General features: G+C 42.8%; 1 protein-coding gene across 1 annotated transcript in view; it reads right to left on the bottom strand.

Annotated features, from left to right (window-relative positions):
* LOC129816672 (contactin-associated protein-like 5) overlaps positions 1-26,731 on the bottom strand; it is a 161,655-nt gene that overhangs the window by 110,381 nt on the left and 24,543 nt on the right. The window lies entirely within an intron of this gene.

Here is a 26,731-nt window from a genome sequence, read left to right as displayed (position 1 = left end):
AGTAAGGTCTCTCCCAGAGTGCTATGAGCTGACCACGCGCGTTCACGTGAGAGTTAGCTTGCGTTCCTTTGCAATTCTAAAGACAAAGGAATTCTCCGGTTGGAACATTATTGAAGATTTATGTTAAAAACATCCTAAAGATTGATTCTATACATCGTTTGACATGTTTCTACGGACTGTAACGGAACTTTTTGACTTTTCGTCTGTACCTAGTGATCGCGCCTCATGAATTTTGATTACTGGGCTAAATGCGAGAACAAAAAAGGAGCTATTTGGACATGAATGATGGACTTTATCGAACCAATCAAACATTTATTGTGGAACTGTGATTCCTGGGAGTGCATTCTGATGAAGATCATCAAAGGTAAGTGTATATTTATAATTCTATTTCTGAATTCTGTTGACTACACAACATGGCGGATATCTGTTTGGGTTGTTTTGGTCTCTGAGCGCTGTACTCAGATTATTGCATGGTGTGCTTTTTTCCGTAAAGTTTTTTTTAAATCTAACACAGCGGTTGCATTAAGGAGAAGTGGATCTAAAATTCCATGCATAACAGTTGTATCTTTTAGCAATGTTTATTATGAGTATTTCTGTAAATTGATGTGGCTCTCTGCAAAATCACCGGATGTTTTGGAACTACTGAACATTTGGAACCACTGCCAATGTAAACTCAGATTTTTGGATATAAATATGAACTTTACCGAACAAAACATACATGTATTGTGTAACATGAAGTCCTATGAGTGTCATCTGATGAAGATCATCAAAGGCTAGTGATTAATTTTATCTCTATTTCTCCTTTTTGTGACTCCTCTCTTTGGCTGGAAAAATGGCTGTGTTTTTCTGTGACTTGGCTCTGGCCTAACACAATTGTTTGGTGTGCTTTCGTTGTAAAGCCTTTTTGAAATTGGACACTGTGGCTGGATTTACATCAAGTGTGTCTTTAAAATGGTGTAAAATACTTGTATGTTTAAGGAATTTTAATTATGGGATTTCTGTTGTTTTGAATTTGGCGCCCTGCAGTTTCACTGGCTGTTGACGAGGTGGGACGCTAGTGTCCCACATACCTTAGTGTGGTTAAAGGTTAATTTGTGGCATTTCTTTCCTTCGTAATGCGTTTGAGCCAATCAGTTGTGTTGTGACAAGGTAGGGGTGGTATACAGAAGATTGCCCTATTTGGTAAAAGACCAAGTCCATATTATGGTAAAAACAGCTGAAATAAGCAAAGAGAAATGACACTCCATCATTAATTTAAGACATGAAGGTCAGTCAATACAGAACATTTCAAGAACTTTTAAAGGATTTTAAGTTCAGTCGCAAAAACCATCAAGCGCTATGATAAAACTGTCTGTCATGAGGACCGCCACAGGAAAGGAAGACCCAGAGTTAACTCTGCTGCAGAGGATACGTTTATTAGAGTTACCAGCCTCAGAAAGTGCGCAAAGTAACAGGTTTCAAGTAACATCTCAACATCAACTGTTCAGAGGAGACTGTGTGAATCAGTCCTTCATGATCGAATTGCTGCAAAGAAAACACTACTAAAGGACACCAATAAGAAAATACTTGCTTGGGTCAAGAAACACAAGCAATGGACATTAGACTGGTGGAAATCTGTCATTTGGTCTGATAAGTCTAAAATTTAGATTTGTGGTTCCAACCGCAGTGTCTTTGTGAGACGCAGAGTAGGAGAAAGTATGATCTCTGCATGTGTGGTTCCCACCGTGAAGCGTGGAGGAGGAGGTGTGATGGTGTGGAGGTGCTTTGCTGGTGACACTGTTGGTGATTTATTTAGAATTCAAGACACCCTTAACCAGCATGGCTACCACAGTATACTGCAGCGATACGCCACACATCTGGTTTGCCCTTAGTGGGACTATCATTTGTTTTTCAACAGGACAATGACCCAACACACCTCCAGGCTGTGTAAGGGATATTTGACCAAGAAGGAGAGTGATGGAGTGCTGCATCATATGACATGGCCTCCACAATCCCCCATTCTCAACCCAATTGAGATGGGTTGGGATGAGTTGGACCGCAAGCGTGAAGGAAAAGTAGCCAACAAGCAGCCAATCAGCATATGTGGGAACCCCTTCAAGACTGTTGGTAAAGCCTTGCAGGTGAAGTTGGTTGAGAGATTGCCAAGAGCGTGCAAAGCTGTCATCAAAGCAAAGGGTGGCTACTTTGAAGAATCTCAAATTTAAAATATACTTTGATTTATTTTACAGTTTTTTGGTTACTACATGATTCCATATGTGTTATTTCATAGTTTTGATGTATTCACTATTATTATACAATGTAGTCAATAGTAAAAATAACAAAAAAAACCTGGAATGAGTAGGTGTGTCCAAACATTTGACTGGTACTGTAGTCAAATATTTCCTTTCACGCAAAGTTCCACAAAATGTCCCAGAGAGTTAAATTTGAAACAATTACTTTTCCGATTAAAACCTTTTCTTTGACCCTGAGGTGTCTTTTATTTCATTGCCAAAAAACATTGTTATATCTTCCTATCTGCATAGATTTAAGACAAAGGAAAACTAATGCTGTTGATGCCACACCAACCAAGGTGAAAGAAGAGAAGATACAAAGACATTATAAATAATAAACCACTCATCTTTTGCTGAACTTCCATTGTTATTCAGGAGTAGCTGAATATCTCCTCCATGTACAGTGGGGCAAAAAAGTATTTAGTCAGCCACCAATTGTGCAAGTTCTCCCACTTAAAAAGAAGAGAGAGGCCTGTAATTTTCAACATAGGTACAGTTCAACTATGACAGACAAAATGAGAAAAAACAATCCAGAAAATCACATTGTAGGATTTTTTATGAATTTATTTGTAAATTATGGTGGAAAATAAGTATTTGGTCACCTAAAAACAAGCAAGATTTCTGGCTCTCACAGACCTGTAACTTCTTCTTTAAGAGGCTCCTCTGTCCTCCACTCGTTACCTGTATTAAGGACACCTGTTTGAACTTGTTATCAGTATAAAAGACACCTGTCCACAACCTCAAACACTCCAAACTCCACTATGGCCAAGACCAAAGAGCTGTCAAAGGACACCAGAAACAAAATTGTAGACCTGCACCAGGCTGGGAAGACTGAATCTGCAATAGGTAAGCAGCTTGGTTTGAAGAAATCAACTGTGGGAGCAATTATTAGGAAATGGAAGACATACAAGACCACTGATAATCTCCCTCGATCTGGGGCTCCACGCAAGATCTCACCCCTTGGGGTCAAAATGATCACAAGAACGGTGATCAAAAATCCCAGAACCACACGGGGGGACCTAGTGAATGACCTGCAGAGAGCTGGGACCAAAGTAACAAAGCCTACCATCAGTAACACACTACGCTGCCAGGGACTCAAATCCTGCAGTGCCAGACGTGTCCCCCTGCTTAAGCCAGTACATGTCCAGACCCGTCTGAAGTTTGCTAGAGAGCATTTGGATGATCCAGAAGAAGATTGGGAGAATGTCATATGATCAGATGAAACCAAAATATAACTTTTAGGTAAAAACTCAACTCGTCGTGTTTGGAGGACAAAGAATGCTGAGTTGCATCCAAAGAACACCATACCTACTGTGAAGCATGGGGGTGGAAACATCATGCTTTGGGGCTGTTTTTGTGCAAAGGGACCAGGACGACTGATCCGTGTAAAGGAAAGAATGAATGGGGCCATGTATCGTGAGATTTTGAGTGAAAACGTCCTTCCATCAGCAAGGGCATTGAAGATGAAACGTGGCTGGGTCTTTCAGCATAACAATGATCCCAAACACACCGCCCGGCAACGAAGGAGTGGCCTAGCCAGTCTCCAGATCTCAACCCCATAGAAAATCTTTGGAGGGAGTTGAAAGTCTGTGTTGCCCAGCAACAGCCCCAAAACATCACTGCTCTAGAGGAGATCTGCATGGAGGAATGGGCCAAAATACCAGCAACAGTGTGTGAAAACCTTGTGAAGACTTACAGAAAATGTTTGACCTCTGTCATTGCCAACAAAGGGTATTTAACAAAGTATTGAGATCAACTTTTGTTATTGACCAAATACTTATTTTCCACCATAATTTGCAAATAAATTCATAAAAAATCCTACAATGTGATTTTCTGGATTGTTTTTTCTCATTTTGTCTGTCATAGCTGAAGTGTACCTATGATGAAAATTACAAGCCTCTCTCATCTTTTTAAGTGGGAAAACTTGCACAATTGGTGGCTGACTAAATACTTTTTTGCCCCACTGTATTTACAAGAAAATAAATATTTGGCTTGAATACACATTTTCCAGTACTCAGTAGGTTACTATAACCAAATACGAGGCAACCAGGTAAAGTTACAGTACATAACTACATCTAACCTTTTAAATCAATGAGTGGGTAAATGAAATCCAACTATTTTCTACACCCATTAAATCCTGAGATTGATTTTCTCCACTGGTTCTACAAATCCCCCACTGGTTTTGATTAGCCTATTACCTGCGTTGTGAGGCACAAAAATCCTCTAGGGATTAATACCTGAAACAGGACCTGATGAGTCGTCCTTATAAAACTCCAATTACCATGGCGATTAGATAACGACAACATTGCCAAAAGATAAACAAATGATGACATTAATTGTATCATTCCTTTAGATTGTGGCTTGCACGTTCACTGAATCACATATCCAAATTGAGGTGAGTTATAGGCAAAACCTGCACGAACACTTGTCATGTTCCCCTAATCCATCAGTGTGAGATAAGAGCACTTCCACCAGGCAGAAGGAGATTAAGAGGCCAGGGATCTGAGCGTGTCGGCCTCATCTTCCACTGATACAGCCTTGCCCGCCAGGCCCCAATAAGAGCAGTGAGAGGGGTGTAGCTAGCCCTGCCTGCCAGGCCCAAATAAGGGCAGTGAGAGGGGTGGAGCTAGCCCTGCCTGCCAGGCCCGAATAAGGGCAGTGAGAGGGGTGGAGCTAGCCCTGCCTGCCAGGCCCCAATAAGAGCAGTGAGAGGGGTGGAGCTAGCCCTGCCTGCCAGGCCCCAATAAGAGCAGTGAGAGGGGTGTAGCTAGCCCTGCCTGCCAGGCCCCAATAAGAGCAGTGAGAGGGGTGTAGCTAGCCCTGCCTGCCAGGCCCAAATAAGGGCAGTGAGAGGGGTGGAGCTAGCCCTGCCTGCCAGGCCCCAATAAGAGCAGTGAGAGGGGTGGAGCTAGCCCTGCCTGCCAGGCCCCAATAAGAGCAGTGAGAGGGGTGGAGCTCCTTCACTGCACCACAACTCTTCTTTGTTTTTCCACAGAGCAGTGATCACTCCTGGATCATCATTCTGTGGCTGCTAAAGAGGATCCCAGTCCATAATAAGAACTGGCAACATCTTGCTTACAATAATCACTGTAGTCTGTCCATCAGTGACTCATTTATGGATTTCTCTTTACATAATTTTTCTTTGTGGATGCAAAGAATCTGCAGTGTCTAATGACCATGTATTTGGTAGACAACGACATCATGTAAAAAAACAGACAGCAGCAATAAGCCTGTTTGCGCTACTTTGCCTGACTGATCTTATCTGACCTGATTTGACGGCAGTAAAATCACTCGCCAGAAGGTGTCTCTGACGCTAACTGGTTCAATACATTTTTTAAGACCCAGATACGGTCGGGCAGTGAGATACACTACATGGCCAAAATCATGTGGACACCTGCTCGTTCTAACAGCTTATTACAAAAATCATGGGAATTAATATGGAGTTGGAACCCCCTTTGCTGCTATAACAGCCTCCACTCTTCTGGGAAGGCTTTCCACTAGATGTTGGAACATTGCTGTGGGGACTTACTTCCATTGAGCCATAAGAGCATTAGTGAGGTTGGATACTGATTTTGGGCAATTAGGCCTGGCTCGCAGTCGGCATTCCAATTCATCCCAAAGTTGTTCGATGGGGTTGAGGTCAGGGCAATGTGCTGAAACAGGAAAGGGCATTCCCCAAACTGTTGCTACAAAGTTGGAAGCACAGAAACGTCTAGAAGGTCATTGTATGCTGTAGCGTTAAGATTTCCCTTCATTGGAAATAAGAGGCCTAGCCCGAACCATGAAAAACAGCCCCAGACAATTAATGCTACTCCACCAAACTTAACAGTTGGCACTATGCATTGAGGCAGGAAGCGTTCTCCTGGCTTCCACCAAACCCAGATTCGTCTGGGTGGCTATGGGGAGGGAAGCTGAGTGATTAATCACTTCAGAGAACACGTTTCCACTGCTCCAGAGTCCAATGGCGGCGAGCTTTACACCACTCTAGCCGATGCTTGGCATTGCGCATGGTGATCTTAGGCTTGTGTGCGGCTGCTCTGCCATGGAAACCCATTTTATGACTCTCCCAATGACGAGTAATTGTGCTGACATTGCTTCCAGAGGCTGTTTGGAACTCAGTAGTAGGTATTGAAACCGAGGTGAGACGATTTTTACGCACTACACACTTTAGCACTCAGAGGTCCCATTCTGTGAGCTTGTGTGGTCAACCACTTCGCGGATGAGCCGTTGTTGCTCCTTGACGTTTCCACTTCACAATAACAGCACTTACAGTTGACTGGAGCAGCTCTAGCAGGGTATAAATTTGATGAACTGACTTGATGGAAAGGTGGCATCCTACGACGGTGCTACACTGAAAGTCACTGAGCTCTTCGTAAGGCCATTCTACTGCCATTGTTTCTCTATGGAGATTGCATGGCTGTGTGCTCGATTTTATACACCTGTCAGCAATGGACGTGGCTGAAATAGCCGAATCGACTCATTTGAAGTGGTGTCCTGCCAATGTACATTACGAACATCACTACAGCAAATTCCAATGTGCTCTGAAGAGATTTTGATGTTGACGTTCTCTTCTTTATTTTGTGGTATGCTGCAGGCTACTGTGCATGTTGGCTGTTTGCTTTCTCTCCTTGCCTATCTCACTCTCTGCCCCTACTTCTCCCTTTGCTACTCTCTAAGCAGACATGTAAAACCCTGCAGAGCATCTTTACATCAATATTATGTATGGTAAGAGGATCAAGGTTTAAAGATGTAGGGTTCTTGCGTCATCAGGAATGCTTAACATTTAACTTTAAATAGATTGGTACTTGCTATTGTTCTATGATCATCAAGCACTAGCAAACCAGCAGACGTGTTCTATGCTCATCAAGCACTAGCAAACCAGCAGACGTGTTCTATGATCATCAAGCACTAGCAAACCAGCAGACGTGTTCTATGATCATCAAGCACTAGCAAACCAGCAGACGTGTTCTATGCTCATCAAGCACTAGCAAACCAGCAGACGTGTTCTATGATCATCAAGCACTAGCAAACCAGCAGACGTGTTCTATGATCATCAAGCACTAGCAAACCAGCAGACGTGTTCTATGATCATCAAGCACTAGCAAACCAGCAGACGTGTTCTATGATCATCAAGCACTAGCAAACCAGCAGACGTGTTCTATGCTCATCAAGTACTAGCAAACCAGCAGACGTGTTCTATGATCATCAAGTACTAGCAAACCAGCAGACGTGTTCTATGATCATCAAGCACTAGCAAACCAGCAGACGTGTTCTATGATCATCAAGTACTAGCAAACCAGCAGACGTGTTCTATGATCATCAAGTACTAGCAAACCAGCAGACGTGTTCTATGCTCATCAAGCACTAGCAAACCAGCAGACGTGTTCTATGATCATCAAGTACTAGCAAACCAGCAGACGTGTTCTATGCTCATCAAGCACTAGCAAACCAGCAGACGTGTTCTATGCTCATCAAGCACTAGCAAACCAGCAGACGTGTTCTATGCTCATCAAGCACTAGCAAACCAGCAGACGTGTTCTATGCTCATCAAGCACTAGCAAACCAGCAGACGTGTTCTATGCTCATCAAGCACTAGCAAACCAGCAGACGTGTTCTATGATCATCAAGCACTAGCAAACCAGCAGACGTGTTCTATGATCATCAAGTACTAGCAAACCAGCAGACGTGTTCTATGCTCATCAAGCACTAGCAAACCAGCAGACGTGTTCTATGATCATCAAGCACTAGCAAACCAGCAGACGTGTTCTATGCTCATCAAGCACTAGCAAACCAGCAGACGTGTTCTATGCTCATCAAGCACTAGCAAACCAGCAGACGTGTTCTATGCTCATCAAGCACTAGCAAACCAGCAGATGTGTTCTATGCTCATCAAGCACTAGCAAACCAGCAGACGTGTTCTATGCTCATCAAGCACTAGCAAACCAGCAGACGTGTTCTATGATCATCAAGCACTAGCAAACCAGCAGACGTGTTCTATGATCATCAAGTACTAGCAAACCAGCAGACGTGTTCTATGCTCATCAAGCACTAGCAAACCAGCAGACGTGTTCTATGATCATCAAGCACTAGCAAACCAGCAGACGTGTTCTATGCTCATCAAGCACTAGCAAACCAGCAGACGTGGGACAGCATGTAGGCTTACAGTTGACCTGAATGGATTACCTAGCTAACAACTTTAGCAAGACTTTACTATTCCTATTACACAAGTGGAATAGGGAACAGTTTCTATTCCACTTGTGTAATAACAAAAAGCATTGTTCATAAAACGCTGTTACAATAGTAATTACAATGTTACTACACAGGTATGAAAGCAACTTAACAGCATCAACAACAACACATTCCACTGTGTCAAACCACATGGTTAAACACCCTGTGGCGTAAGTCGTCAGGCAGGGAATAGAACAGAGTCGTGACTGCAGTGGTCGCTCAAACTGTCGGTGGTCGCATAATTCAATTTCCCTGCAGTCAGCAGATTAAGTCTGCTTGCTACTGTTGGAAAGAGGCTGGCTGATGGAGGAAGGCTGGCTGATGGAGGAAGGCTGGCTGATGGAGTGAGGCTGGCTGATGGAAGAAGGTTGGCTGATGGAGGGAGGCTTTCTGATGGGGGAAGGATGGCTGATGGAGGGAGGGAGGCTGGTTGGAGGGAGGGAGGGAGGCTGGCTGACAGAGGGAGGGAGGCTGGCTGGCTGATGAAGGAAGGATGGCTATGGGGAGGGAGGCTGGCTGATGGAGAAAGGCTGGCTGATGGAGAAAGGCTGGCTGATGAAGGGAGGCTGGTTGATGGAGGGAGGCTGGCTGATGGAGGGAGGGAGGCTAGCTGATGCAGGAAGTCTGGCTGATGGAGGGAGGGAGGCTGATGGAGAGAGGCTGAAGCATTGTACTGCAATAGAAGGTTTTAGGCAGCAGAACTTGGCTGGGCAGCACTGGGCTGTGCTATTCTCCTCTGCATGTTTGACCTGTCTAATCTAAATCCAAAATTACAATCCCTTCTCTGAATAAAGGCTAATGAGAGGTTTCGCTCTACTCTATTCTGACTGTTGAATTTTAGCCAGAAAGGGAGTTGTTGAGTTGACATAATCCCGAAAAGCAAACAGATTAAGTGGGTTGATAGCTGAACAGGAATTTGATGGATTATTTATGACCATCTTCAGATACAGTATAAGTAGCCTACTCCACCTGAGATGTGATTTTACAGTAGTTGCCGCCAAGTCAAGTTCTGATGCAGTCAAACAAATCCCTGAAAACATAATCCCAAATACAGTCTGATAGCCTGAAAAGAGCTGTCTGAAGTATGATAGGCATATTCCTGAGGGCAAGCCATGGTTATATGAACTCACCAGTAATGAACCAAACACAGACAGAAGGGTACAGAGACTTCAGGTCATTTGTGAGCTGAACCCTAAATAGATATACCGATCTTAATTTCAGCCAGTTTCGAACAGCAGGACAGTAATCCTGCAGCAACAGGAAATGTGAATTATTATGTGGATTATAATTAAAGGACATTGTTGTCGGGGTTGATATTGTTGTCGGGGTTGATACGTTTTCCCTAAGGGAAAACCAAGTCTGATATTTCAAAGTGGAAATTACAAACTTCAGAAGCTTTTTTAAACCTCAAATACACTACAAGTTTAACATTTCCTGCAACAGGGTCAATGGTCAATGTAGATCCTACATCTATACTAAATGAGTCATTGAGATACAGTAGCATATATACATCATCTTCTGGGGTTGAGTCAATAGGGCATCCTCAATCCCCTCCCCACAAATATTTATATTAACCTCATGTTACATAAGATTGGTAACATACAGAGAAACCAGTCATGTTAGTTTCATGACAGCTCACCAAATCATGTTCTATTGGCTGCACAGGGATATTTCAGATGGTATACAATGGTAAACACAGGTAAAGGCTACAATGACTCACGATGATATGCCAACTACACATTTTTTTACATTATATTACTGGCCTACATTCAACTAGGAGAATATTACCAAGTAGTTTAAGTGGCTGAAATAAATGTTGTTTAATAAATGTTATGTCCAATTTTTTTTAACCAATGTTAGCCCATTACTGTCTTTGGACCCAGCTCCCTTATCTGTGAAACATGTCCTGATGACTCCTGATTTTCATGTCATCTGTCTGACACTGCCTTAAAATAACACATCCTCAACTCTCTGTGCTCATTAGCAAGCTTCTTAGACACCACACAAACATAATTGGCCTACAATGAAACCAGACTCATTTACGTAACAAATTGCCCTATTTTCCCAGGATAGCTGAGTTTCAAACTGTCGTTGTTATTCTTCTCTTCTACAGCCTATATGCCATCTTGGGATTTCGATACTTAACGTTTACATCAGTTCACCCAAACTCAGCAGCCAGGTCACACCAGATTTACTGCTATATTAGAAGTTTGTCCAGGTCCCCAGGCAATTTCAACAGGCGCCGTTGCAACATAACAGGCCTACTTTACTGTTAAAATGGCGCCGGAAGAAATGGCAGCAGTTTTACGGGAACCCAACCAATTGTGCTATTATGTGGTTTTTTTTGCATTATTTGTAGCTTATTTTGTACATAATGTTTCTGCAACCGTATCTTACGGATTAGACAAAGATTTTTTCTTCAACAAGCAGGACGAACACAACATTCTCCGAACACCCGACAAGGCCAACATCGCAGTTATTGGCAAGAGGAAGAGACGCAGGTACAGAGGACACAGAGCGGGGGCCTCGTAAGGATTCACAGAAGGCGAGTGGGAAAGCTACCGTTACCGTCAATATTACTCGCCAACATGCAATCATTGGACAATAAACTAGACGAGGTACAATCACGAATATCCTACCAACGGGACATCAAAAACTGTCATATCTTATGTTTCACGGAATCATGGCTGAATGATGACATGGATATTCAGCTAGCATGATATACGCTGCACAGATAGATCAGCACACTCCTGTAAGACGAGGGGGGGGGGGGGGTCTGTGCATATTTGTAAAGAATAGTTGGTGCACGAAATCTAAGGAAGTCTATAGATTTTGCTCGCCTGAAGTTTTTATTTATTTTATATTTTCATTTCACCTTTATTTAACCAGGTAGGCTAGTTGAGAATAAGTTCTCATTTACAACTGCGACCTGGCCAAGATAAAGCAAAGAAGTTTGAAACATACAACAACACAGAGTTACACATGAAATAAACAAACATACTGTACAGTCAATAATACAGTAGAAAAAGTCTATATACAGCATGTGCAAATGGGTTAGGGAGGTAAAGGCAATAAATAGGGAATGGTGGCGAAGTAATTACAATATAGCAGTTAAACACTGGAATGGTAGATGTGCAGAAGATGAATGTGCAAGTAGAGATACTGGGGTGCAAAGGAGCAAGATAAATAAATAAATACAGTATGGGGATGAGGTAGTTGGATGGAATATTTACATATGGGCTATGTACAGGTGCAGTGATTTGTGAGCTGCTCTGACAGCTGGTGCTTAAAGCTAGTGAGGGAGATGTGATTTTTGCAGTTTGTTCCAGTCAATTGCAGCAGAGAACTGGAAGGAAAGGCAGCCAAAGAAAGAATGTGCTTTGGGGTGACCAGTGAGGTATACCTGCTGGAGCGCGTGCTACGGGTGGGTGCTGCTATGGTGACCAGTGAGCTGAGATAAGGCGGGGCTTTACCTAGCAGAGACTTATAGATGACCTGGAGCCAGTGTGTTTGGCGGCAAGTATGAAGCGAGGGCCAGCCAACGAGAGCGTACAGGTCGCAGTGGTGGGTAGTATATGGGGCTTTGGTAAAAAAACGGATGGCACTGTGATAGACTGCATCCAATTTGCTGAGTAGAGTGTTGGAGGCTATTTTGTAAATGACAACGGCGAAGTCGAGGATCGTTAGGATGATCAGTTTTACAAGGGTATGTTTGGCAGGATGAGGGAAGGATGCTTTGTTGTGAAATAGGAAGCAGATTCTAGATTTAATTTTGGATTGGAGATGTTTAATGTGAGTCTGGAAGAAGAGTTTACAGTCTATTCAGACACCTAGGTATTTGTAGTTGTCCATATATTCTAAGACAGAACCGTCCAGAGTAGTGATGCTGGACAGGCAGGCAGGTGCGAGCAGCGATCGGTTGAATAGCATGTATTTAGTTTTATTTGCATTTAAGAGCAGTTGGAGGCCACGGAAGGAGAGTTGTATGGCATAGAAGCTCGTAGAGTATATTGTGATAAAATTTAAACCACACTATTTGCCTAGAGAGTTTTCAGCTATACTTTTCGTGGCTGTTTATTTACCACCACAGATGGATGCTGGCACTAAGACCGCACTCAGTCAGCAGTATAAGGAAATAAGCAAACAGGAAACCGCTCACCCAGAGGCGGCGCTCATAGTGGCCGGAGACTTTAATGCAGGGAAACTTAAATTATTTCTACCTAATTTTAATCAACATGTTAAATGTGCAACCAGAGGGGGAAAAAATCTAGATCACCTGTACACCACAGAGACGCATACAAAGCTCTCCCTTGGCCTCAATTTGGTAAATCCGACTTGATTACAGGCAAAAATTAAAGCAGGAAGCACCAGTAACTCGGTCTGTAAAAAAGTGGTCAGTTGAAGCAGATGCTAAACTACAGGACTGTTTTGCTATCACAGACTGGAACATGACCCGGAATTCTTCCGATGGCATTGAGGAGTACATCACATCAGTCACTGGCTTTATCAATAAGTCCATCGAGGACGTCGTCCCCATAGTGACTGTACGTACATACCCCAACCAGAAGCCATGGATTACAGGCAACAGTCGCACTGAGCTAAAGGGTAGAGCTGCCGCTTTCAACGTGCGGGACTCTAACCCGGAAGCTTATAAGAAATACTTCTATACCCTCCGACGAACCATCAAACAGGAAAAACATCAATACAGGGCTAAGATTGAATCCTAGTACACCGGCTCCGACACTCGTCTTATGTGGCAGAGCTTGCAAACTATACAGACTACAAAGGCAAGCACAGTCGCGAGCTGCCCAGTGACACCAGCCTACCAGATGAGCTAAATCACTTCTATGCTCGCTTCGAGGCAAGCAACACTGAGGCATGCATGAGAGCATCAGCTGTTCCGGACGACTGTGTGATCACGCTCTCCGCAGCCGACGTGAGTAAGAACTTTAAACAGGTCAACATTCACAAGGCTGCGGGCCAGACGGATTACCAGGACGTGGGCTCCGGGCATGAGCTGATCAACTGGCAGGTGTCTTCACTGACATTTTCATGTCCCTTATTGAGTCTGTAATACCAACATGTTGCAAGCAGACCACCATAGTCCCTGTGCCCAAGAACACGAAGTTCACCTGCCTAAATGACTACAGACCCGTAGCACTCACGTCCGTAGCCATGAAGAGCTTTGAAAGGCTGGTAATGACTCACATCAACACCATTATCACAGAAACCCTAGACCCACTCCAATTTGCATACTGCCCAAACAGATCCACAGATGATGCAATCTCCATTGCACTCCACACTGCCTTTTCCCACCTGGACAAAAGGAACACCTACGTGAGAATGCTATTCATTAACTACAGCTTAGCGTTCAACACCATAGTACCCTCAAATCTCATCACTAAGCTAAGGATCCTGGGACTAAACACCTCCCTCTGCAACTGGATCCTGGACTTCCTGACGGGCCGCCCCCAGGTGGTGAGGGTAGGTAGCAACACATCTTCCACGTTGATACTCAACACTGGAGCCCCTCGGGGGTGCATGCTCAGTCCCCTCCTGCACTCCCTGTTCACCCACGACTGCATGGCCAGGCACGACTACAACACCATCATTACGTTTGCAGATGACACAACAGTGGGAGACCTGACCTTTGGCACTAACTTTGGCACTAATAGTCATTTTCCAAATTTTAGACACTAAAATCAAAACGGTCATCACTTGTAACACAGTCTGTCCAATGTTCAAAATATTGCATTGTGCATTCATGTCTTTAAAGAAACCTTGCACGTGCAGATCTATTTGTTCAATTAACTCATTTATCATGAAATACTATAGGAACATTAATTTAGATCACCCACACACAAGATACCGATATTTTCACTGTGTAGTTGTTCGTACAATCATTAAATATTGTAGTACAAAATATGTGATACATGTTTCATTATGGTACTAAACATAAATGCATCACTGTAAAAGGACTAGTACAGAGAATACTACAGAAACAGTAGAATCATTGAACAAAATCTGAAAATTATTGATGAAATACAACAAAATCACAACATAGGTTTCTTTGAATCAAAGCAAAAATAATTAGCTACTAAAAACAAGAAAACTACAGTAAAACGTCAACTGCAGTGTTCCTCACCTGGCTTACTGTAAAACGTCAACTGCAGTGTTCCTCACCTGGCTTACCGTAAAAAGCAAAACACAGGATTGATTACTGTACTTCTATATTTCCATCAACCCTGTCTTGTGGATATGGCCATAGGTTCTCATCCACATCACAATGGATGTTTTCATTAGCCAAACATCTTAGGAAGAATCTTCGGCAGTAACGGGTGGAAAATTGTGGATGGGCCTGAAACCATGCTTGCACCATTGAGCATGGTGGAACCTGACATTATCCCACACAATGACATAGGTCATGCCATCAGCTCTACAGACCTGATTTAGCTCATCAAGGAAGGACACAAGGAGAGCTGCATTATATGATCCAATATGAGGACTGTGTCCCACCACACATATTCTGATATATCCGCACACATGTTGATGTTGGCCCCAAGTTGTCCAGGTACTTGGATGGTTGCCCGCTGGCCAATGAAATTCCGACCTCTCCTCCTTGGAGAAGTTTTTCTTTAATTCCATGCACAACACTTGTATTTTCATCAACATTTATGATGAGTATTTCTGTAAATTGATGTTGCTCTCTGCAAAATCACCAGATGTTTTGGAGGCAAAACATTACTGAACATAACGCACCAATGTAAACTGAGATTTTGGGATATAAATATGAACTTTATCGAACAAAACATACATGTATTGTGTAACATGACGTCCTATGAGTGCCATCTGATGAAGATCATCAAAGGTTAGTGATTCATTTTATCTCGATTTCTGCTTTTTGTGACTCCTCTCTTTGGCTGGAAAATGGCAGTGTTTTTCTGTGACTAGGCGCTGACCTAACATAAGCAGATGGTGTGCTTTCGTCGTAAAGCCTTTTTGAAATCGGACACTGTGGTGGGATTAATAACAAGTTTATCTTTAAAATGGTGGATAATACTTGTATGTTTGAGGAATTTTAATGATGAGATTTCTGTTGTTTGAATTTGGTGCCCTGCACTTTCACTGGCTGTTGTCAACTCGACCCCGTTAACGGGATTTCAGCCGTAAGAAGTTAATGAGAGAGGTCAGAGGAGAATATCCAGACTCATTCAACCTAACAGAAAGGCCACAAATGCTCAAATAACAGCCGTTTAAAACAGTGGTGTTCAGAAGGGCATCTCTTAACATACAACACCGTGAATAATGCAGGCTGTGTGGAGGCAAAAGGGGGCCCTACCCAGTACTAGATAGGTGTACCTAGTAAAGTTGTAGGTGAGTGTACAGTAATGTCAAATCTGAAAACATGGTCTGGAAAAGTGGTACATTGGACCATAGAAACAGTGTCTGATAAAGAATGATGATGAAATATTAAATCCATAGATAATGTAGTCCAATTGGTTCATGTGCCACGGTAATTGGTGTCAATGGATCTCATTATCCTGAAACTTTCATGATATAAACATGGAATATTGTTCGTCAGTTTCCATGAAACTGTATTAAGAGTAATGCAACAGTTACTTATCATTTTGAGCAGTTTATCAATTGATAGTTAAATCATTGTAGTGAAATGAATAGACAGTCATCTCAGATGTAATGTGTGAATTGCATTTTGAAATGGTAATACTTTGATGTTAAGTTGTGTCATTTTGAACAGGAAATTTTAGTTCACTGAGCAAATGATCTTAGCTTGATGTGTATTTTATCCAAGCAATTGGAAAAAGTGTTATGAGTTTAAAAAAAATGTGCATTTTGATCATCGGTTGTGAGTTTTGTGTCTAGAGTTTTGAAAAATGACATCAAGGTTCTGAAATTAGTGCCAAAGTGATTGTAAAAAACTGTAATAGGATGGAGGAAGGAATATCCCAAAATGTCAGAGAAGTTCTATTTTTACCATTCTATTGCCATAGTCACAATCATTGCACGGTGGTAATTCCATTCATATTGGACACTCCAGGTGATCCTGCCTCACCTGAATGGCCCCAGTGCTGAGAAACAATCTGTGTCCGTGTCGGTCCTAAGTGACCCCACACGGGTTTAATCATTAGCCCTCACTAGAAGTCAGCAACAAGGGGTTTGGGGCTGATTAGCCTCCAATTGAAAACCAGACTGAAGGAGAGGGTTTCCCATTGGAGGAGAATCATGAATACCTGCAGCCCCAGATGGTGCGTCCGACACTCCAGCCCTCTCTGTTTCCTGTAGAAATGTCACCCAGCACACTCACATTTAAATACACTGGAATAATATCACAGGCATTATCAAATAAATGGTGCTAATATTATGTGGTGACATCTAAGCACACTGTAAATCATGTATGTGAAGTATTAAGCTGTAAATCATGTATGTGTAGTATTAAGCTGTAAATCATGTATGTGAAGTATTAAGCTGTAAATCATGTATGTGTAGTATTAAGCTGTAAATCATGTATGTGTAGTATTAAGTTGTAAATCATGTATGTGTAGTATTAAGCTGTAAATCATGTATGTGTAGTATTATGTTGTGAAGTGCACATTAATCTATATATGAAACAGTATTTGCATGTCCACTTTCACCACCAAAGGCATTGAGGTTAGGGCTGGGCGATATATCCTGAATAACAGAATGGCGGTATGGATTCACATACCGATACTGGTATGTATTTTTACAGTAATGATATTTTGATACAGTGTTGAATTTTATGAAAAGTTCTACAAATTGGACTACTTCACTGTCAGTTTTGTCCTAGTTTGGTTGAGTATAAAACTATCAGAATGTAGAACGCCCATTTTAACCACTTAGAATTCATTTACTGGATTGAATAACAAAGTCTTTAATTCTGCTTAGATCTTCTAAAACAACCAATTTGTGGGAATTTTAAATCTGTAGCCAGTTATACCATTAATTCATTAGTTTTGAAAGCAAATGGATACACAACTATTTATAGTACATGTGTAGGACTCAATACAGGACGAGTGGTGTTCCATCAGCATAGGAGTGATTAGACCGTAAGATCACCAAAGACGACCTCTGACATCACATTTGCCAAATAGATGTTTCTTACTGGCCTACTGATCATGTAGAAAGCATCTCTCCGAATGGCTTTGGATGATGTTTCTAAAGCTTTGTTTGTGTGTGAGTGTGAGCGCACTCAGTGGTATTAGTGAGACACTATTATAGCTACATTGAACTGTGATTCTGTAATTTCTTTATTCCCAGAAATGTACAGTATCTTGTGTGTGGTGATACTGTCAACTATGGCTGTCCCCGACAAAAAAAATAGATTGATTGGTCGAAAAATGTTAAACGTGTATTTTGCCATATATATTTGCCATATGTGTTTGAATAAAATCAACTATATGCAGGCTACTGAGCTTGTGTGATGCTTTAAGCAATTTGGAGTGCCAAGTTATCATACCATTTCTACTGATCTTCATGCCAGTTATGATTTTCATATGCACATTTTTGTGGAACAGTGACATTTATTTTATAATAAAGTCTTCATATCTCAAAATGAATATCATGTGGTTAACCACAATTCTATCTGAATGAAAATTACACAAATCTAAAAGTAACTTCCATTGCCATTGCCAATATCTAAATATAGCCTACATAAAGCCCACAAATAAAACATAGCAGCCTGCAGTTATAAATGATCCTGATTAAATAAATATAATTGAAATCACATTGGCTATGCATGGCCTGTCTGCAAGGAGCTTGTATCAATGTATCAACTACTAACTTGGTCCAGCTCGAAAGCTTGTGCTACCAAACTTGCAACACTGTTAAACATATTCTGGACCCTAAAGAGATTCCTGTGCCAGTGAGTTCCAGACAGACACACACAGCTGTAGGCTATTTGCGCAAGGGATAAGAAGTAATCAGGTAGACCTTTTTTATGACTTTCCACCAGAATAGAGCATTACATTTTTCCCCCTTGCATGCTGAGTGGTTATCGAAAGGGAGAGAGTTAGAAATATTTTTTAAATAGGCTACGTTGAGGAACTATTGTCTTTCTAAAAGGATGTGTAAAATCTAATAAAAGGTATTTGCTTACTTGCTGTTTGAGGAGATTAATAAAATCTTTGAGAAGCTCCACAGTGATGGTGAGTTAAGACACTCAGAAATAGTATCAGATCCCCAAATGGGAACATTTATAGGCCTACATCTGCAGACAAGCAAGGTAGCCTAGTCCTACTTCTAGGTGTAATGAGGTGCGTGTCCTTACTCAAGATTGACAGAAGCGCTCCAAACAAAAGACAATTAATAAATTGACAACTCATAAATGGAATGAAATAAACCAAAACTTTTTTCTCACAAGTGTAGCCTAGGTTGTACACTCTGTAAACAACGTGTCCACTCCTACAATGACAACGGAAAGACTGTAATAATAATGTATTGAAGGCATTAACAGAAATTACCGTAACCAAACAAACATCGTAGATTAGCAACTATGGGAATTAATGGTAAATCTACTACTGATGATACTGGTGTGCCATCCCTTTGGCCTACACAATGGATTAATCCACTCAGACAGACCTCTACAATGGATTATTATTATTATTGTTATTGTTATTGTCCAAGATGCCGTAGCAGTGCAGACGTGGTTTGTTGTCCTCTCGTGTACTTTTGTATTTTTCATCTTTTTTTGTATATATATATTTTTTTAAATCAATCTCTTTTCCATTTTTAAATTAAATATACCTTCCGGTAACCCGCCTCACCCAATGTGACACGGATCCCTATAACCAGAAGCTAGCCAGCTAATTAGCTACTAGCTATTTAGCCACTGTTAGCCACTGCTAGCGGCCTTTCCTTCTGCACAGACACCAGACGTTTTTTTAGCCTGGATAATACTTGCCAGCATCGGACTGTTTTCTCCACTACAACGCCGGATTCTTGCCGTAAACCCTGAACCATTACTCCTGATCATCACAGCTAGCTAGCTGCCACCGAGTGACCCAGCCCCGAAGCTAGCCCTGAGCCAGGCCCACCTCCCCCGGCCTACTCTGTGATCACCCAGCTAATCAGCCGATGCCTTCCGGACTCTACCCCAACACGGCTAGAATCCACCACTCCGCCCGATCCTTGCCGTAAGCTCTGGACCTGTACATCGGATCATCGCTGCTACTTAGTGGCTATAGTGGCTAACGCCCCTGCCCCGAAAATAGCACCAGTTAGCCGCAAGCCAGGCACATCTCCCGGCTAGCAAACTAAATTACTACATCTACAATTACCTCTTTTGCCATCTGGTCTGGACCATTTATCGACATAGCGCCCTGCCGTACCACCACGACTGGTCCGCCGACTCCATCCGCTGTGCCCTCAACCGGCCTTCCCCGGACGTTGGAGCAGACGCTTCTACTTACCCCGGCCTGCTAACTTTAAACGCTGTGTCTCCCGCGTAGTAACGACTACCCTGCGGCTTCCCTGTTCCATCTATTGCTGTTCACTGGACCCTATGATCACTTGGCTACATAGCTGATGCCTGCTGGGTTGTTCATTAATCACGGTACTCCATTTTGTTTATTTTTTGTTTATTTGTCGGCCCCAACTCAGGCCCTGTGTGTAGTTAACCAACCCTCTCTGCCCATTCATCACCATTTTACCTGTTGTTGTTGTCTTAGCTGATTAGCTGTTGTTGTTTTACCTGTTGTTGCCTTAGCTAGCTCTCCCAATCAACACCTGTGATTGCTTTATGCCTCTCTTTATGTCTCTCTCAAATGTCAATATGCCTTGCACACTGTTGTTTAGGATAGTTATTATTGTCTTAGTTTACTGCGGAGCACCTAGTCCCACTCAACCTCCTTTGTCCCACCTCCCACACATGTGATGACCTCACCCAGCATAACTAGCCCGTCCAGAGATGCAACTTCTCGTATCATCACTCGTACCTGGGTTTACCTCCACTGTACCCGCACCCCACAATACCCCTGTCTGAACATTATGCCCTGAATCTATTCTACCACACCCAGAAATCTGCTCCTTTTATTCTCTGTCCCCAACGCACTAGACGACCAGTTTTGATAGCCTTTAGCCGTACCCTCATCCTACTCCTCCTCTGTTCCTCGGGTGATGTGGAGGTTAACCCAGGCCCTGCGTGTCCCCAGGCACTCCAATTTGTTGACTTCTGTAAACGAAAAAGCCTTGGTTTCATGCATATTAACATCAGAAGCCTCCTACCTACGTTTGCTTTACTCACTGCTTTAGCAGACTCTGCCAACCCTGATGTCCTTGCCATGTCTGAATCCTGGCTTAGGAAGGCCACCAAAAATTCGGAGATTTCCATCCCCAACTACAACATTTTCCGTCAAAATAGAATTGCCAAAAGGGGAGGAGTTGCAATCTACTGCAGAGATAGCCTGCAAAGTCGTACTTTCCAGGTCTATGCCCAAACAGTTCGAGCTTCTAATTTTCAAAATGAATCTCTCCAGAAATAAGTCTCTCACTGTTGCCGCCTGTTATAGACCCCCCTCAGCTACCAGCTGAGCCCTGGACACCATATGTGAATTGATTGCACCCCATTTATCTTCAGAGTTCGTTCTGCAAGGTGACCTAAACTGGGATATGCTTAACACCCCGGCAGTCCTACAATCTAAACTAGATGCCCTCAATCTCACACAAGTTATCAAGGAACCCACCAGGTACAACCCTAAAACCGTAAACATGGGCACCCTCATAGATATTATCCTGACCAACTTGCCCTCCAAATACACCTCTGCTGTTTTCAATCAGGATACGTTATTTTGTGTTTATTTTGTTTTTGTGTTGGTCAGGACGTGAGCTGAGTGGGCATTCTATGTTGTGTGTCTAGTTTTCCCGTTTCTATGTTTGGCCTGATATGGTTCTCAATCAGAGGCAGGTGTTAGTCATTGTCTCTGATTGGGAACCATATTTAGGTAGCCTCTTTTGTGTTGGGTTTTGTGGGTGGTTGTCTTCTGTCTTTGTGTCTATGCACCAGATAGGACTGTTTCGGTTTTTCACATTTTGTTGTTTTTGTATTTATACACTAACCACGCTGTGCTTTGGTTCTCTCCTTCGTCCACAGAAGAAAGCTGTTACGCCCTCATCACTGTCAAACGCTCCCTAAAACACTTCTGTGAGCAGGCCTTTCTAATCGACCTGGCCCGGGTATCCTGGAAGGTTATTGACTTCACCCCATCAGTCGAGGATGCCTGGTCGTTCCTTAAAAGTAATTTCCTCACCATCTTAAATAAGCATGCCCCTTTCAAAAAATGTAGAGCTAAGAACAGATATAGCCCTTGGTTCACTCCAGACCTGACTGCCCTCGACGAGCACAAACACATCATGTGGCGTACTGCACTAGCATCGAATAGTCCCCTCGATACGCAACTTTTCAGGAAAATCAAGAACCAATACACACATTCAGTCAGGAAAGCAAAGACTAGGTTTTTCAAACAGACATTTGCATCCTGTAGCTCTAACTCCAAAAAGTTTTGGGACACTGTAAAATCCATGGAGAATAAGTGCACCTCTTCAGAGCTGCCCACTGCACTGACGCTAGGTAACACTGTCACCACCGATAAATCCACGATAATTGAGAATTTCAATAAGCATTTCTCTACGTCTGGCCATGCTTTCCTCCTGGCTACCCCAACACCGGCCAACAGCTCCGCACCCCCCGCAGCTACTTTCCCAAGCCTCCCCCAGCTACTCCTTCACCCAAATCCAGATAGGAGATGTTCTGAAAGAGCTGCAAAACCTGGACCAGTACAAATCAGCTGGGCTAGACAATCTGGACCCTCTCTTTCTAAAACTATCTGCCGCCATTGTTGCAACCCCTATTACCAGTCTTTTCAAACTCTCTTTTCGTATTGTTCGAGATCCCTGAAGTTTGGAAAGCTGCCGCGGTCATCCCCTCTTCAAAGGGGGTGACACTCTAGACCCAAACTGTTGTAGACCAATATAAATCCTGCCCTGCTTCTCTAAAGTCTTCGAAAGCCAAGTTAATCAACAGATCACTGGTCATTTCAAATCCCACCATACCTTCTCTGCTGTGCAATCTGGATTCCGAGCTGGTCACGGGTGCACCTCAGCCACGCTCAAGGTACTAAACGATATCATAACCACCACCGATAAAAGACAGTACTGTGCAGCCGTCTTCATCGACCTGGCCAAGGCTTTTGACTCTGTCAATCACTCTATTCTTGTAGGCAGACTCAACAGCATTGGTTTCTCAAATGACTGCCTCGCCTGGTTCACCAACTATTTCTCAGACAGAGTTAAGTGTGTCAAATCGGAGGGCCTGTTGTCCGGACCTGTGGCAGTCTCTTTGGGGGTACCACAGGGTTCAATTCTCGGGCCGACTCTTTTCTCTGTATATATCAACGATGTTGCTCTTGCTGCGGATGATTCCCTGATCTACCTCTACGCAGAAGACACCATTCTGTATACATCTGGACCTTCTTTGGACACAGTGTTAACTAACCTCCAAACGAGCTTCAATGCCATACAACACTCCTTCTGTGGCCTCCAACTGCTCTTAAATGATAGTAAAACCAAATGGATGCTTTTCAACCGATCGCTGCCCGCACCTGCCCGCCCGAACAGCATCACTACCCTGGACGGTTCTGGCTTAGAATATTTGGACAACTACAAATACCTAGGTGTCTGGCTAGACTGTAAACTATTTTTCAAGACTCATATTAAACATCTCCAATCCAAAATGAAATCCAGAATCGGCATTCTATTTCGCAACAAAGCCTCCTTCACTCACGCCGCCAAACATACCCTCGTAAAACTGACTATCCTACCGATCCTCGACATTGGTGATGTCATCTACAAAATAGCTTGCAATACTCTACTCAGCAAACTGGATGCAGTCTATCACAGTGCCATCCGTTTTGTTACCAAATCACCTTATACCACCCACCACTGCGACCTGTATGCTCTAGTCGGCTGGCCCTCGCTACATATTCGTCGCCAGACCCACTGGCTCCAGGTCATCTATAAGTCTATGCTAGGTAAAGCTCCGCCTTATCTCAGTTCACTGGTCACAATAACAACACCCACCCGTAGCACGCGCTCCAGCAGGTATATCTCACTGGTCGTCCCCAAAGCCAACACCTCCTTTGGCCGCATTTCCTTCCAGTTCTCTGATGCCAATGACTGGATCGAATTGCAAGCTGGAGACTTATATTTCCCTCACTAACTTTAACCATCCGCTATCTGAGCAGCTAACCGATCGCTGCAGCTGTACATAGCCCATCTGTAAATAGCCCACCCAATCTACCTACCTCATCCTTATATTGTTTTTATTTACTTTTCTGCTCTTTTGCACACCAGTATTTGTACTTGCACATCATCATCTGCTCATCTATCACTCCAGTGTTAATTTGCTAAACTGTAATTACTTTGCTACTATGGCCTATTTATTGCCTTACCTCCTCACGCCATTTGCACACACTGTACAGTCGTGGCCAAAAGTTTTGAGAATGGTACAAATATTAATTTCCATAAAGTTCGCTGCTTCAGTGTCTTTAGATATTTTTGTCATATGTTACTATGGAATACTGAAGTATAATTACAAACATTTCATAAGTGTCAAAGGCTTTTATTGACAATTACATGAAGTTGATGCAAAGAGTCAATATTTGCAGTGTTGACCCTTCTTTTTCAAGACCTCTGCAATCCGCCCTGGCATGCTGTCAATTAACTTCTGGGCCACATCCTGACTGATGCCAGCCCATTCTTGCATAATCAATTGTTGGAGTTTGTCAGAATTTGTGGGTTTTTGTTTCCTCTTGAGGATTGACTGCAAGTTCTCAATGGGATTAAGGTCTGGGGAGTTTCCTGGCCATGGACCCAAAATATCGATGTTTTGTTCCCCGATCCACTTAGTTATCACTTTTGCCTTATGGCAAGGTGCTCAATCATGCTGGAAAAGGCATTGTTCATCACCAAACTGTTCCTGGATGGTTGGGAGAAGTTTCTCTCAGAGGATGTGTTGGTACCATTCTTTATTCATGGCTGTGTTCTTAGGCAAAATTGTGAGTGAGCCCAATCCCTTGGTTGAGAAGCAACCCCACACATGAATGGTCTCAGGATGCTTTACTGTTAGCATGACACAGAACTGATGGTAGCACTCATCTTGTCTTCTCCGGACAACCTTTTTTCCGGAGAGAAAATGACTTTACCTCAGTCCTCAGCAGTCCAATCCCTTTACCTTCTGTAGAATATCAGTCTGTCCTTGATGTTTTTCCAGGAGAGAAGTGGCTTCTTTGCTGCCCTTTTTGACACCAGGCCATCCTCCAAAAGTATTTGCCTCACTGTGTGTGCAGATGCACTCACACCTGCCTGCTGCCATTCCTGAGCAAGCTCTGTACTGGTGGTGCCCTGATCCTGCAGCTGAATCAACTTTAGGAAACGGTCCTGGCGCTTACTGGACTTTCTTGGGCGCCCTGAAGCCTTCACAACAATTGAACCTCTCTCCTTGAAGTTCTTGCTGATACGATAAATTGTTGATTTAGGTGCAATCTTACTGGCAGCAATATCCTTGCCTGTGAAGCCATTTTAGTGCAAAGCAATGATGACGGCACGTGTTTCCTTGCAGGTAACCATGTTTGACAGAAGAAGAACAATGATTCCAAGCACCACCCTCCTTTTGAAGCTTCCAGTCTGTTATTCGAACTCCATCAGCATGACAGAGTGATCTCCAGCCTTGTCCTCGTCAACACTCACACCTGTGTTAACGAGAGAATCACTGACATGATGTCAGCTGGTCCTTTTGTGGCAGGGCTGAAATGCAGTGGAAATGTTTTTTGGGGGATTCAGTTCATTTGCAAGGCAAAGAGGAACTTTGCAATTATTTGCAATTCATCTGATCACTCTTCATAACATTCTGGACTGTATGCAAATTGCCATCATACAAACTGAGGCAGCAGACTGTGAAAATTAATATGTGTAATTTTCAAAACTTTTGGCCACGACTGTATATAGACTCCCTTTCTTTCTATTGTGTTATTGACTGTACGCTAGTTTATTCCATGTGTAACTCTGTGTTGTTGTTTGTGTCGCACTGCTTTGCTTTATCTTGGCCTGGTCGCAGTTGTAAATTAAAACTTGTTCTCAACTAGCTTACCTGGATAAATAAAGGTGAAATAAATGTTTTATAAATTAATAAATTATTCCCTGAGACAGGCCTCTACAATGGATTAGTCCACTGAGACAGGCCTCTACAATGGATTAGTCCACTGAGACAGGCCTCTACAATGGATTAGTCCACTGAGACAGGCCTCCACAATGGATTAGTCAACTGAGACAGGCCTCCACAATGGATTAGTCAACTCAGACAGGCCTCTACAATGGATTATTCCAGTCAGACAGGCCTCTACAATGGATTATTCCAGTCAGACAGGCCTCTACAATGGATTAGTCCACTGAATCAGGCCTCTACAATGGATTAGTCAACTCAGACAGGCCTCTACAATGGATTAGTCCACTGAGACAAGCATGAATCAGACAGGTGTCTCATGTGACATAAAAATGGCTATGTATTTGCAACTGCTCTATACAAAACAAAATCTTGGTTGACCAACAGCCTATCGACCAAACAAAATATCATTTGGGGTCAGCCCTACTGTCCACACATGCAAATTGCTAAAGTTGATGCAAGTAAAGTTGATGCGTGCTTCTACACCTGCATTACTAGCTGTTTGGGGTTTTAGCCTGGGTTTCTGTACAGCACTTCGAGATATTAGCTGATGTACGAAGGGCTATATAAAATAAACTTGATTGATTGATCATTTATTTTAAGGCCACTATATTTGTAGTGATTCATCATTAGACGTTATCAGATGAGAAACACCAGCTTAATGAGAAAACACAACCGTGGGTGAGATGACCTCAGTTGACCCGAGCTGACCTTAGATGACATAAAATGACCTGAGCTGACCTTAGATGACATAAAATGACCTGAGCTGACCTTAGATGACATAAAATGACCTGAGCTGACCTTAGATGACATAAAATGACCTGAACTGACCTTAGATGACATAAAATGACCTGAGCTGACCTTAGATGACATAAAATGACCTGAGATGACCTTAGATGGCATAAAATGACCTGAGCTGACTTAAGAGGACATACAATGACCTGAGCTGACCTTAGATGACATAAAATGACCTGAGATGACTTAA

The sequence above is a fragment of the Salvelinus fontinalis genome, chromosome 19, assembly GCF_029448725.1.
Source record: "Salvelinus fontinalis isolate EN_2023a chromosome 19, ASM2944872v1, whole genome shotgun sequence".
Classification (NCBI taxonomy): Eukaryota; Metazoa; Chordata; class Actinopteri; order Salmoniformes; family Salmonidae; genus Salvelinus; species Salvelinus fontinalis.
Note: the sequence above shows the minus strand (reverse complement) of the source record. Positions and strands in the feature narration are given on the sequence as shown.